This window comes from Sus scrofa, chromosome 1, assembly GCF_000003025.6.
Source record: "Sus scrofa isolate TJ Tabasco breed Duroc chromosome 1, Sscrofa11.1, whole genome shotgun sequence".
In the NCBI taxonomy this organism is placed as follows: domain Eukaryota; kingdom Metazoa; phylum Chordata; class Mammalia; order Artiodactyla; family Suidae; genus Sus; species Sus scrofa.
The window spans coordinates 54,327,391-54,341,200 of record NC_010443.5 but is presented as its reverse complement, the minus strand read 5'-3'; the positions used below and the strand labels follow the sequence as shown (position 1 = coordinate 54,341,200).

The 13,810-nt window shown below is 40.8% G+C and overlaps 1 long non-coding RNA gene across 8 annotated transcripts in view; it reads left to right on the top strand.

Moving 5' to 3' along the window:
* The window catches only part of LOC102157437, a 385,071-nt gene that overhangs the window by 59,799 nt on the left and 311,462 nt on the right, over positions 1 to 13,810 (top strand). Inside the window, exon 1 of one of the 8 annotated variants that reach the window (XR_002343400.1) lies at positions 11,501 to 11,656. The exons of the other annotated variants lie outside the window; for them this stretch is intronic. This is a non-coding gene — a long non-coding RNA (uncharacterized LOC102157437). Of the gene's footprint in view, positions 1 to 11,500; positions 11,657 to 13,810 lie in introns of those variants that run through there. 8 annotated transcript variants of the gene reach the window in all.

Here is a 13,810-nt window from a genome sequence, read left to right as displayed (position 1 = left end):
GACTCCTTCCCTCCACTTGAGGCTGCTGGAGTGTGGGCTTGCTTAGGGATGCTCATTTCTTCTTTCTAAATGTTATCAGTCCCATCCCCAGCTAGGCTGCAATCGCTTCAAAGCAAGGGCAGAAATGTCTGCTTCTTTGCCTCCCCCAATACTTGGCTTGATCTCTCGAAAAAGAGTCCATACATACTCGTGGGTATCTGAATGATGGCTTTCTAAATAGGCCATCCTGGGTTTGGTACAGTCAGGAGGAAACAGAGAAAGTTCCCATAGGTAGAAATCTGCCTGTTGAAGTGTCTGAGTCTATTCAGTATAATAATTTGCAAAAGCTGCTGTGAACTGCAGCTGTGAACACATTTCTTGTTAGTGGCTGCCACTTCTGTTTTTAAGTTCTTCCCAAGATCCTCATGGTTGCTGAGGATCATGCCATGCTTCTGCTTTACTGTTTTTTTTTTTTTAAATGAGCCTCTCTCCCCCATTTATTTGATAGCATTTATATCACCATGAGCTGTATATTTTATTTATTTATTTATGTTGTCACACTCATGGCATGAGAAAGTTCCCGGGCCAGGGATCAAACCCGCGCCACAGCAGTGACAACACTGGATCCTTAACCCACTGAGCCATCAGGGAGCTCTAGTCTGCACCTGGCCCGTACACAGGACTTTTGTTTTTGTGTTTCCTACTTTGTGCTCTTGGGTGTTCCCTCCCTTTCCTGTTTCTTAAAAATGTAGCCATGGAAAAGCTACAATCAGTAAGCTCTTTGACTGAGGTTTCCTGGTTTTCATGTGACTCTGAAAATTTTGTTCATTGAAGGTAGTCGTAAAATGTGGGTACTGAGAGTATTTGGCATTAATTAGGCAGTTTTATATTTGTGAATAAAACTGGTAGGAGATCACAGCTTACCTGAATAAAATGATGTCCTCTCAGCTTAGCACCATAATAGAGTTTGAAAATAATAGTAAAAAAGGAAGCAGTCCAAACAGAATAATTTAAAAGTTTCGTCCTGGGGAAACTTTTCACATTTTTATTTTGCCCTAGAATAGTAGTTCATAAAGATCGTCATCTTTGGTTTGGTTTAGAGCTTGGTTTTGAGAGTGTACACAATTTCCCAGAGTTGCTTATGTTTATTTAAGGTTTCCTTCTGAGCAGGGGTTTGTGCTAAGCCCTGGTCAAATGTTCATGCATCTTTAAGGAATCTGAGCCTGATCTGAGAATCTTTGCTCTAATTTAAGGTGTCAAATTAGAGATATTACAACGTAAGAGAACTGGAATTGATGAACAATGATAAGCAACCCTAGGTTTTATTACTGCTTTTACCTAGTTGATCATAGGTGAATCTTATCATTATTAATGTAGAAAAATGTAAGATGTAAAGATTGATGTTCCCCCAAGAAGTTCCTGTGTAAACTGTATAGCCTGATTAAGAATATTACATGTTGGCATGAAGATTATTAGCCTCTACTTTTACCACCCACAGTGTTTAGGGGAAGCATTGAGGTTATCCCTATTTAGAATCCCAGAGTTGTTTGTGTGGTCCTGTGGTCCTGTGTTCCTCCGGAACAGCAGCTCTGTGGAAACATAAAATCATGGTATTTGTAGGAGGAACGAAAATATGATGGAAGCATGAATAGAACAGTTAGCGAGGTGGAGAATCAAGGACGTGGGTTGTGTGACTGGTTAATTTCTTGTCTCACTTGATTGGGCTTTCGGAAAAATTGAGAAAGTTGTTTTTCCAGCCTGAGAGCTGACTTACTTTTTGGATCTGGACAAGTCACTGTATATTCACAAGGAGTATTTGAAAAATGAGAAAGGTTCCTGGTAGCCATTAGCTTTTACATTCCTCTTCATCTTTTACAAAACTCAGGGGCTTTAACAGTCTCCTTAACAGAATTGGAGGATAAAATATCCATGATCTCTATTCTAGAAGACTCCAGAATTGGGTCTTAGAACATTATATGTTAAGTGGGTTAACTAGAATAGTGGATAAAAAAATTTGGTGTAACTTTTTTAGATGGGTGACTTTAAGTTATAGGTGGTGATGGAGTTCTCTTGTGGCTTGGCAGGTTAAGGATCTGGTATTGTCACTGCTGTGGCACAGGTTCCATCCCTGGCCCCAGGAAATTTCACATGCTGCAGGCATGGCCAAAAAAAAAAAAAAAAAAAAAAAAGATACAGAGTTTATGCAATGTTTATTTTTTCATTCATTCAGTACAAGCTATCAAATTGAGCCCCTTCCTTGAGTTCACCTGCAGTCATAGCAGACAGCTCCTGGGCATAAGTGGCAGCTTCCCACCTTAAAGGTTCATGTCTCTTTGCTTCAAGAGAAGGAAAGTAAGGAAGACCTGCAACCAGAAGAGTTTGTTCCGCGCATGTGCAAGGCTGCCAGAAGCGCTGGAAATGAATGCTCCCAGGTCAGTCCTTAATCAATGAAGGATGAGGGTCAGTGGATAAATACTCCAGCTTTGCCATCCCTTGGCAGCTAATTCTGAAGGCTGCTTCTCAGGGGGTCTTCAGCGGGACTGAGCTCTAACTGCCCTCAGTGGGCATCAGCTCATCCACACATACTTTATTGGCAGCCCTCCCTCTCCTGCCTTGCTTTCCCCACTTGCATTTCTTAGGATTATCTTCCCAATAAACTGCCTAACCCAGGATTGCCTCAGGATTTCTTTCAGAGGAACCCAGAGGCCCACAAGCACATATTGTGGCTAAGGCGCTATGTTAGACCAGAGACACTGGACGATCTAGTAATGGAGACAGAGAAAGGACTAATCAAAAATATATCACCAGCAGGATATGCCCACATGCTATGAAGGGTACAGAAATAACAAGTATAGAGGGATTCAGAGAAAGGAGAGATGGCTTCAGTGTGGGGCAAGCAGGACTATGGAAGAAGCAGCATAAAGTTAGGACTTGAAGAATGAGTCAGAAGTAATAATCTGCCTCCAGATCTTATCTTCCCCTAGTATAGAAGAGAATGATTACTGTTACATACTTGAAGAGCAATTAGTAGTCATTTTCTCCGTGGGGACATAGTTGTCACGGTTAAAAGTTATGTAAACTGTTAAATTGGTTTGAAAGGCTAAACTTTTTAAATTAAAAAAACTGCTAAGAAAAGAAAAAAATAAATAAAGAGAAAAGGCAATAAGAATTGAGAAAGGATGAAAGCCTGGAGACTTCTCTCGACTGCAGTTTGGAATTCTGTGTTTCTTTAAATGGAGTTTGCTTTTAAATGGGTTTAATATGGATAATAATTTGCCTAGAAATTTTGAAATTCAAGGGGTTTATACCTAATTAAAAAAGAAAGAAACAACTTGAAAGAGTGATGGAATGTAATTCTAACACTCTTTCTTCATCCCCATGGCAAAAGGGAGATGAAGATGAGGAGAGAAATAGGAGAAGAGAAAGGAGTGGGATGGAAAGTTTACTTTAGCATCTTAGAAACACTAATGAGAATAAAAATAATAATAGCTAACATTGATTGCATTCTTATATGGGTTAGCCACTCTTCTAAATACTTTACTTATGAAGAAACTGGTGAACAAGATAAGTGATTTTTTGCTAAAATGGGTCTCGTATGAAAGCCAGGCAATATCAGGTTCAGAGCATGTGCTCCAAGCCTCCATACTCTCTAGCTTCAATAATGGTAACAAGAGTACTTGATGAACTTTTTTGTTGTTGTTGTTGTTGTTGTTGTTGTTGCTATTTCTTGGGCCGCTCCCGCGGCATATGGAGGTTCCCAGGCTAGGGGTTGAATCTGAGCTGTAGCCACCGGCCTACGCCAGAGCCACAGCAATGCGGGATCTGAGCCATGTCTGCGACCTACACCACAGCTCATGGCAACGCCAGATCGTTAACCCACTGAGCAAGAGCAGGGACCGAACCCGCAACCTCATGGTTCCTAGTCGGATTCGTTAACCACTGCGTCACGACGGGAACTCCCTTGATGAACTTTTTAATGTGCTCTCTGTGGAAGATATTATTTCCATTTTACAGAAAAGGACATTGAGTTTTGGAAAAAGTAACTCATCAAATAGCTCAAAATCAGACAACATAAATAATGGAGCATAGGTTTTAGTGCAAGTCTAATTTCAAAATTTGTGCTTTATGGGCTATGGTTCTTTTTTTTTCCTTTTTCTTTTTAGGGCCGAACCCTTGGCATATGAAGTTTCCCAGGCTAGGCGTCAAATCAGACCTGTAGCTGCTGGCCTACACCACAGCCACAGCAACACCAGATTCAAGCCGCGTCTGTGACCTACACCAGAACCCACGGCAATGCCAAATACTTAACCCACTGAGTGAAGCCAGGGAATGAACCTGCATCCTCATGGATACGAGTTGGATTCATTACCACCAAGCCTCTATGGGAACTCTGGGCTATGGTTCTTGAAGTTCAAGGTCAAAGAGGTTATCAAGTAGCTTTTCAGAAAGAACTTTCACCTTTCTGTTTTCGGAGTTGGCCTTAGTGTCCAGTGCCATGGCCAGGAGACCTGGTTAATGGAACACCTGTGGTCCCTGGGACTATTCCTTGTGCTAGTGTTTAGATGAGCAGGCCAGATCAGAGGCTTCCAGGAGGACTGAGCTGCCTTGCTGCTACAAGTTCAAATGCTATATGAACCTCTTTCCAGCTTAAAGCTCAGGAATGTTCCCTCATGGACCCAAGAGCACATCTCTTTGAAATGTAATCATCTAAGAAGGTAAGGTCCTACCTCCAGCTTCCTGGGAGAAGATGGGCCTAATATCAACAGGCCCCAACTCCAAATGACAAATCCTACCTCCAGTCATAAAGATATGATTGAATTAGCAATTTTATCTTGAACACATAAATGCAGTGAATTGTATCCACTTAGCTGCATAAAAGACTTTCCTGTCTTTGCAATCTCTTTAGTGAATTGCTTGTGATGAGTATCACATTCTGATTTTATTTGATAATAAAATTGTTTTCTTTTTCTTTTACTTTGGTGGAGAGGTTTTCTACTCTGGGAGAATATTTTGTTTTTTAATTAAATTTCCCAAATAATGCCTTATGTAGCCTTGTTTGGGAGAGTCCAGTAAAGCAAACTGCTCCTGAGAAGGATCTAAGGTATGCAGGAAGGGGAAGGTGTACCAGACTAGAAGGGCTTCTCATATCCATAGGTTTTATTGTCTGGGTCATTTATTAATTAATTCACTATTTTTTGAGCACCTGATATGTACTTGGCCCTGTGCTTGAGTCAGAATGTCAGAGAAATACAGTTCCTGGTCACAGCCCATTAGGGGCTGGGTGATCGGAAACATACCTGCTCCTTGGGCTCCTGGGGCAGGAATTAGCTATGGGTTCCCAATCTGGGAACCTGGGAGCTCTGTAGGGTGATAAATAGCTATAGAACCTAAAATCTCTTAAAGAAAATTTCAGCATATCTTCTTGGAATTGGACCTTGAAGAAGACCTAGAACTCTTTTTTTTTTTTTTTTTCCCCCAGATGGGCGTTCTTAGATGGCACAGATCCTGTGTTAATATCTTCACATAGCCAGCCTGAGTGTCTAATATGCATTAGTTAATCTATAAATGGCCATTGACTAAATGAATGAAAGGAATATATTTTTCCCCCCTCTGGCCAGGAAAGAATTAGAGACAGAATTTACTATGACCTTTTGTCAGCTGAAAGAAAAATACGCAAGCAACATAAGAGTTTTGAGTTTAGGAGTTCCCAATGGCTTTGATGCAATGGGATCAGTAACATCTTCACAGTTCGAGGACACAGGTTCAATCCCCAGCCTGGCACAGTGGGTCAAAAGGATCTGATATTGCCACAGCTTTGGTGGAGGCCACAGCTGAGGCTCAGACCCGATCCCTGGCAAAAAGAGTTGTAAATTTAAGTTTATTCAGGTACCTTACTGTTGTGGTTTGTGCACGGGTTGGAAAAAGAATTTCCAGCATTGTGAGGTGAAGAAAAAGAAGAGTTTATTGAGATAAGAAACACTGCTAGTGCAGTGGGATGACCTCCTGATAATCAGGAAGAGCCAGTCTCAAGTGCATGTGTTGCATCTGTTTTTATGGCCCAGGGAGATAAGAGAGGTTTTACAATATACCTACTGACCTGCTGATTGGTTGGGGAAAAAGGGGTCTTATGATACACTTGCTATTTGGTTGGAGGTGTATAATGAATGCCCCCATAGGGGCAGGGTGAGAAGTGACCCACATACCTTTCCTAGAATGGGGTGGGTAAGGAATAGGCCACGTTGCTCAAGGCATGGGGCAGGAGGCATTACAATGAGATGGATGGGTGATAAGTTTCTGATAATTCTTTTTTTTTTTTTTTTTTTGTCTTTTTAGGGCAGCATATGAAAGTTCCCAGGCTAGTGGTCGAGTCAGAGCTGCAGCTGCCAGCCTATGCCACAGCCCTAGCAATGCCAGATCTGAGCAGTGTCTGTGATATACACCACAGCTCACAGCGATGCGGGATCCTTAACCCACTGAACAAGGCTGGGGTTTGAACCTGCATGTTCATGTATACTAGTTGGATTCATTACCACTGAGTCACAGCAGGAACTCCTGTTTCCCTTTTTCTTTTGGATTCATTTCTCTCCTCTGTTCTCCTTGTCCCTCCTTCTCTCCTTATCGATGTTCAAACAATACTGAAACTTAACAAGTAATTAGCCATTTGAGCAGGATTATTTTTTTCCTTTAAATGTAACATAATGTCTTTTCATTACACAAGACACACTTTCCAAGGTCTTCTTGTCATTCAAATTTGCCGGTTGGCAAATTAGTGGTGGATGGTACATATATTAGTTGCTATGGCTGCTGTAACAAAGTACCACAGACTCGGTGGCTTAACCAACCGAAATTAATTTTCTCACAGTTTTGGAGGCTAGAAGGTCAAGATCAAGATGCCAGCAAGGTTGGTTTCTTCTGAGGTCTTTCTCCTTGGCTAGTAGATGGCTGTCTTCTCCCTGTGTCTTCACATGGTCTTCCCTTCATACTTCTCTGTGTCCCAATTTCTTCTTCTTAACAGGACACTAATCATGTGGTATTAGGAGCTACCCTAATGACCTCATTTTAGCTTAATTACCTCTTTAAAGATCCTGTCTCCAGAGAGTCACATTGTGATGTACTGGGGTTAGGACTATAACATATGCATTTGGGAGAGTGTATTTGAGCCCATAACAATACGTCTTAAAGTTTGTGGGGGATTTTGTTTGTTTGTTTTTTGTGGTTTTTTTTTTTTTTTTGTTTTTGTTTTTTTATTTTCCCACTGTACAGCAAGGGGGTCAGGTTATCCTTACATGTATACATTACAATTACAGTTTTTCCCCCACCCTTTCTTCTGTTGCAACATGAGTATCTAGACATAGTTCTCAATGCTATTCAGCAGGATCTCCTTGTAGTTCTATTCTAAGTTGTGTCTGATAACCCCAAGCTCCCAATCCCTCCCACTCCCTCCCCCCTCCCATCAGGCAACCACAAGTCTCTTCTCCAAGTCCATGATTTTCTTTTCTGAGGAGATGTTCATTTGTGCTGGATATTAGATTCCAGTTGTAAGTGATATCATATGGTATTTGTCTTTGTCTTTCTGGCTCATTTCACTCAGTATGAGATTCTCTAGTTCCATCCATGTTGCTGCGGATACAGCAGAAATACAAAAAACCATAAGAGAATACTATGAACAACTGTATGGCAACAAGTTTGACAATCTGGAACAAATGGACAATTTTCTAGAATCTTACAGCCTGCCAAAACTGAATCAAGCAGAAACAGACCAACTGAACAGACCGATCACTAGAAATGAAATTGAAGAGGTCATAAAATCACTCCCTACAAATAAAAGTCCAGGACCAGATGGCTTCACAGGTGAATTCTATCAAACATATAGAGGAACTGGTGCCCATCCTCCTTAAACTCTTTCAAAAGGTTGAAGAAGAAGGAATACTCCCAAAGACATTCTATGAGGCCACCATCACCCTCATTCCAAAACCAGACAGAGATACCACCAAAAAAAGAAAACTATCGGCCAATATCATTGATGAATATAGATGCAAAAATTCTCAACAAAATCTTAGCCAACCGAATCCAACAACATACCAAAAAAATTATACACCATGACCAGGTTGGGTTCATCCCAGGTTCACAAGGATGGTTCAACATACGCAAATCAATCAGCATCATACACCACATGTTTTTTGTGTTTTAAATCACTGGTCTAAAATAGTATTTGCTAGGAGTGGCAGATCCTGAGAATTACCTGGGGAGATTGAAAAATACAGACTTCTAGACACTCCCCAGGAGATTCTCATTCGGTGGACGTAAAATGGGAACGGGAAACTATACACTTGAAAAACAGCCCAGGGAATTCCCATCATGGCTCAGCAGAAACGAATCTGGCTGGCATCTGTGAGGATACAGGTTTGATCCCTTGCTCAGTGAGTTAAGGATCTGGGTGTTGCTGTGGACTGTGGTGTAGGTCAAAGATGCAGCTCAGATCCTGTGTTGCTGTGGCTGTGCTGTGGGCCGGCAGCTACAGGTCCAATTCCACAACTAGTCTGGGAACCTCCATATGCCATAAAAGACAAAACAAACAAACCAAGCCAACGTAACACAACTTTGTGAGTCAACTATATTCCAATAAAACTATAAATCAAAAAACAGAAGTTAACTCTTAAAAAATAAAAAATAAAAAACATCCCAGAGAACTAGCTAAGTTTGACAACCGCTGTTCTAACTAATCCCTGGCATGTTTATTATTGTGCTAAAAAGACCAAGACAAATGAAAGAAGAGGAGTTACTCAGGAGAACCACGGAAGGATTACCCCTGGTGAGGATTCCTCTGAAACTTTACTGTTTTCTTTCATTTGGTTTCATGGGGTTATTTTCCATCTTCTTCACTGCTTTTCATGTTTGCATGAACTCATTAATATAAACTCTTAAGGCACCCAACAGACTCTGGTCTATGTTTTATGACTTAACTAGCCACATCTCTTGGACTTAGGTTCCAAATATTTCCTGACTCATATACTCCTATCTCAGCTATGAGTATTAATTAGGTATCTTATTTACTCTGCATATGCTAGTCATGGTAGACAATGATGACATAAAGAAGGGTACAGTAAGGTCAAACAGTTGGAGGACTTTACTTTGTTAGATTAGCAAAGACATTATCTCCTAATGTCTTTTAGGATACCTGTTATTATCTTAAACAAAATCATACCTTTGGAGACTTAATGTATTTTTGGTTGTTTTGATGGGGTTCTTTATTACCCTAGCTCTGGTGACACATGCATTGGTAAGTCTATGACTAAACCAGAGGTTGGTTTCCTAGGTTCTGTACCTTGAGGCTGCCACCTTGAGAGTTTGATATTAGTTGTCCCCTTGTCCCTAGCACTGTGGCAGCCAAGGCGGTAGAACTATGACTTAGTGCCTTTCAAACGTTTACTAAGCACAGTACTCCCTAGATAGGATTTTGTACCTGATTAAAACCAGTCTTGCCAGAATGCTTTCTAGATTCCAATGAAGTGATGCCCATTTCTGTTGAAGTAAACCCAACTGCTATTGTAAAAATAGGAGATCCTTTAGGAGTTTAAACATGAAATATAATCCCTCGGTTAAAAAAAAAAAAACATGCAGCGTCAAGAACAGGGATCTTTGGTTCCTTGGAAAGTCATCATCTATGTTACCTTGAGGGTAACATAAAAAATGATTATAGATTTTAAAATTTGCTTCATGTCTGTTAGAGGAAGAAAATGAGGGAGAGTAGGTTCTGTTGTTTTGAGATGCGAGGTGGAGGCCAGCTTGTGCTGTGGACTTCAGAACATTAGTGCTCTTTGACTTGTTGTCCATTTGTTTCTTCTTTTGCTTATTTCTTAAATCATTTATCAAACATTTATTGAGTATTGGCCCTGAGTTGTAGAGATAAGTAAGATATCTGTTTTCAGGAAGCTCAAAGTCCTGGAAGAAATGGATACATCCACCAGTAGTTCAGTAGGTGTGATGGGTGTATAACAGAGCTATGCTCAGGGCGATGAAGAGCCTGAAAATGGATGACCAGCCACCTGTCTAGGGTAGATGTGGGTTCAGAGGAGGAATTGCTGAGCTGAGCAGAAGAGAAAAGAAAACTATTTCTTGCAGAAGGAATAGCATATGCAAATAGAAATTACCCACCCCCTCGCCACCCCCAGCAAGTAGTTGCTTAAGTCTTGCTCAAAACTTTTCATCTGACATGCAGGGTAGCTAGGGTGTCCTATCTTGGTAGATGTGCTTCTTGAGGTTGCAGCAGTGAGAACAGCAAGAAACATTTCGTACCTCCAGATCTAATGAAACCTGGGCTGGGTGCGGGGGAGGAAGCACATGCCTTCTTTCCAGGTCACCTTTTTTCCAGTTGCTATATTCCTGGCCCTAAAGAGGCATTAAATATATATTTGTTGAATTTGATTGGATTGACTTGATTTTTTTTCCCTTATGAAGATAAGAGAGTAATAAAACAAATCTTTCTTTGCCTTCAGTGAATCTATGGTAATCAAATCTCATCTGTGGTATTTGTCATACAGAAATGTAACTATCATTGCGGTATTATTATGGGGTCAATATTCCATGTCAGTATGTTTTGAATCCACAGAGCAAAGGGAAATGACAATCCCACTACAAACCAAAGGGAAAAAAATAACAACCCACCTACTCTTCTAACAGTGTGCACCAGAATTTGTACTCGAGGGTGACTCAACTGATGCTCCACCAGTAAGACTTCTAATCTATGTCTGTTACTTTCTCCTAGCAGAGAAAGGATCCAGAAGCCTTTGCACTTAAAGACATATATCTTTTAAACAAGTAGGTATCCTTTAAACAAGTGCCCGCTTCATGCTAGGCTAGAAATGCTGGGTGTGGTCAAGCCAATCAAAAAGTACCTCCTATGCCCTCACTCACTCCCCCTTGCAAGGTGATTCTGCATTTCTGTCCACTAATGGAGTCTCTTTCTCCTTGCCCTTGAATCTGGGCTGGCTTTGGAGCTTGCTTGAGGGTTAGAATGTGGGGGAATGATGTTCAACATTCAATTCAAGAGGCCCTGCCCAGGAGCTGGTACTGTCACCCTTTAGGAATGCTGCTATCAAATGGAGACTCTCTGGTCAGCCTGATGGAGACACGCGGGCCGCCCGGCAGACAGTATCAACTTTCAGACATTGGACTTACACTATCTTAGGTGAGCTCTTAGATGGCTGTAGCTGTGTGAGTAACTCTGGCCAGAGCAAGATGAACCTTCTAGCTGAACCTAGGCCAAATGTAGAACAGAATTGTAAGCAAATAAGGTGGTTCTTGATTAAGACACTAACTTTTGGGATTTGATGCACTAATCTAATGCTTGTTTTCCTTGTGCAGACCTCAAAGTCTTAGTCTGGAATCAAACCAGAATCTGTAATCTTGCTTTTTCAGTGCTTGGCCACAATCCATGGGTTGAATAGACGGCAGCTGCTCATTTATTTTCACTCTCATATTTATTATTTGCATGTAGACTGAATGGAGCTCTGTTCTTTAGGACGGAACTGCTTTAAAGCTCTTCAAGAACAGGAAGAGGAGTCCATCACACACAGCCAGTTTGAACTGTGTCCTCAATAGAGGCATACAGACTGAGAGCTGAGGGACCGGAAGCTCATTTAGCCTCACTCTCTCATTTTGCATTCAGACCAGAAAGGTGAGATAACTGCCTTGAGTTCTCACAGCTCCTGCGATAGTGGCACAGTCAGGACAAGGACAGTGTGCTCCTGATTACTAATCTAGAATGCTTTGAGCATTTGAGTTTAAGATATGAATTCAAACATTTTAATGTGAATTTCTTTTTGAGTGAGGGGCAAGGCTGATCACTTTCAGGTATGATTTTGGGGTTAGAGGACTTCAGAGACAAAAATGCCTCTGCTAATAACCTGGAAATGGACCTGATTTTAGCTGTCCCCTGACTCCAACTGGCAAACCCTATTTCTAATCATAAAGACAAAATAAACTTAATTTCATCTTGAGAATATGAATCTAATGGGTTGTGTCTACTTAACTAAATAAAAAAGTAAGATTTCCTTCTGTCTTTGCAATCTCCAGGAAATCAGCATGACACTCTTGCTTAATGATTATTTAGTAATAAGAAGTATTTTTTTTTCTTTCTCTCCTATCTTTGTAGAGGGATTTTCTGGGTTAGGAGATTTTGTTTAAATGATATTTCCCAACAGTGTATGACTTTCTTCCCTTCCTCTTTCTTCCTTACTCCTTTTCTCCCTCCCCCCTCTTTCTTTCTTTCTTTCCTTCCTTCCTTCCTTCCTTCTTTCTTTTTCTTTCTTTCTTCCTTCCTTCCTTCCTTCCTTCCTTCCTTCCTTCCTTCCTTCCTTCCTTCCTTCCTTCCTTTCTTTCTTTCTTTCTTTCTTTCTTTCTTTCTTTCTTTCTTTCTTTCTTTCTTTCTTTCTTTCTCTTTCCCTCCCTTCCTTCCTCTCTCTCTCCCTTCCTTTTCTTTGCTTTCTTCCCCTTCCTTCCTTTCCTTTCCTCCTTCTTTCTTTCTTTCTTTTTTTGTCTTTTTGCTATTTCTTTGGGCCGCTCCTGCAGTATATGGAGGTTCCCAGGCTAGGGGTCGAATTGGAGCTGTAGCCCCCGGCCTACACCAGAGCCACAGCAACGCGGGATCTGTGCCCTGTCTGCAACCTACACCACAGCTCGCGGCAATGCCAGATCGTTAACCCACCGAGCAAGGGCAGGGGCCGAACCCGCAACCTCATGGTTCCTAGTCGGATTCGGATTCGTTAATCACTGCACCACGACAGGAACTCCCTTCTTTCTTTCTTTTTTTAAAAATGGAATATTTTTATTTTCTTCAATGATTTTAATTTTTTCCAATATAGCTGGTTTGCAGTGTTCTGTCAATTTTCTACTCTACAGCAAGGTCACCCAGTTACACATACATGTGTACATTCTTTTTTCTCACATTTATCATGCTTCATCATGAGTGACTAGACATAGTTCCCATGCTATACAGCAGGATCTCATTGCTTATCCATTCCAAAGGCAATAGTTTGCAAGTATTATCCCCAAGTTCCCAGTCCATCCCACTCCCTCCCCCTCCTCCTTGGCATCCACAAGTCTGTTCTCCATGTCCATGATTTTCTTTTCAATGGAGAGGTTCCTTTGTGCCATATATTAGATTCCAGATACAAGTGATATCATATGGTATTTGTCTTTCTCTTTCTGACTTACTTTACTTCATGTGAGAGTCTCTAGTTCCATTCATCTTGTTGCAAATGGCACTATTTTGTTCTTTTTTATGGCTGAATCTCTTTCTTCTTTCCTTTCATCCTTCTTTCCTTTCTTTCCTTTCCTCCCTACTTTGCCTTTGCATAGCCTGCTTGTTTTCATTTTGTAGAAGTGTATCCTTCAGTACTTTTCCAGCGAGGGTCTCTGAAAGGTTACATCTTTGTCTTTGTATGTCTGAAAATGCTTTTGTTTCCTCTAAATTCTTAGAATGTAGTTAAGCCAGATATAGAATTCTGGACTGACAATCATTTTCCTTCATCATTTTAAAGGTAACCAGCCACTGTCTTTGGCATATATGGTTGCTGATGAGAAATATTCTGTCAATCTTACTGTTGTTCCTTTTCAGGCAACCCATCTTTTTCTCTCTGGTAGCTTCCAAGATTTTCTATTTATTCTTGATGGTTTGACAGTAGATAAACCTTTGCTTTTATTTATTTTGTTCAGTTTTGTGTATTTTCATCTGACATCTCGTAACTTTCTTTAAATCTGGAAAATTCTCCACTGTCACTGCAAAGATTCCTCTTCCCAATTCTCTTTGGTCTTTTATTCTTGAATATTA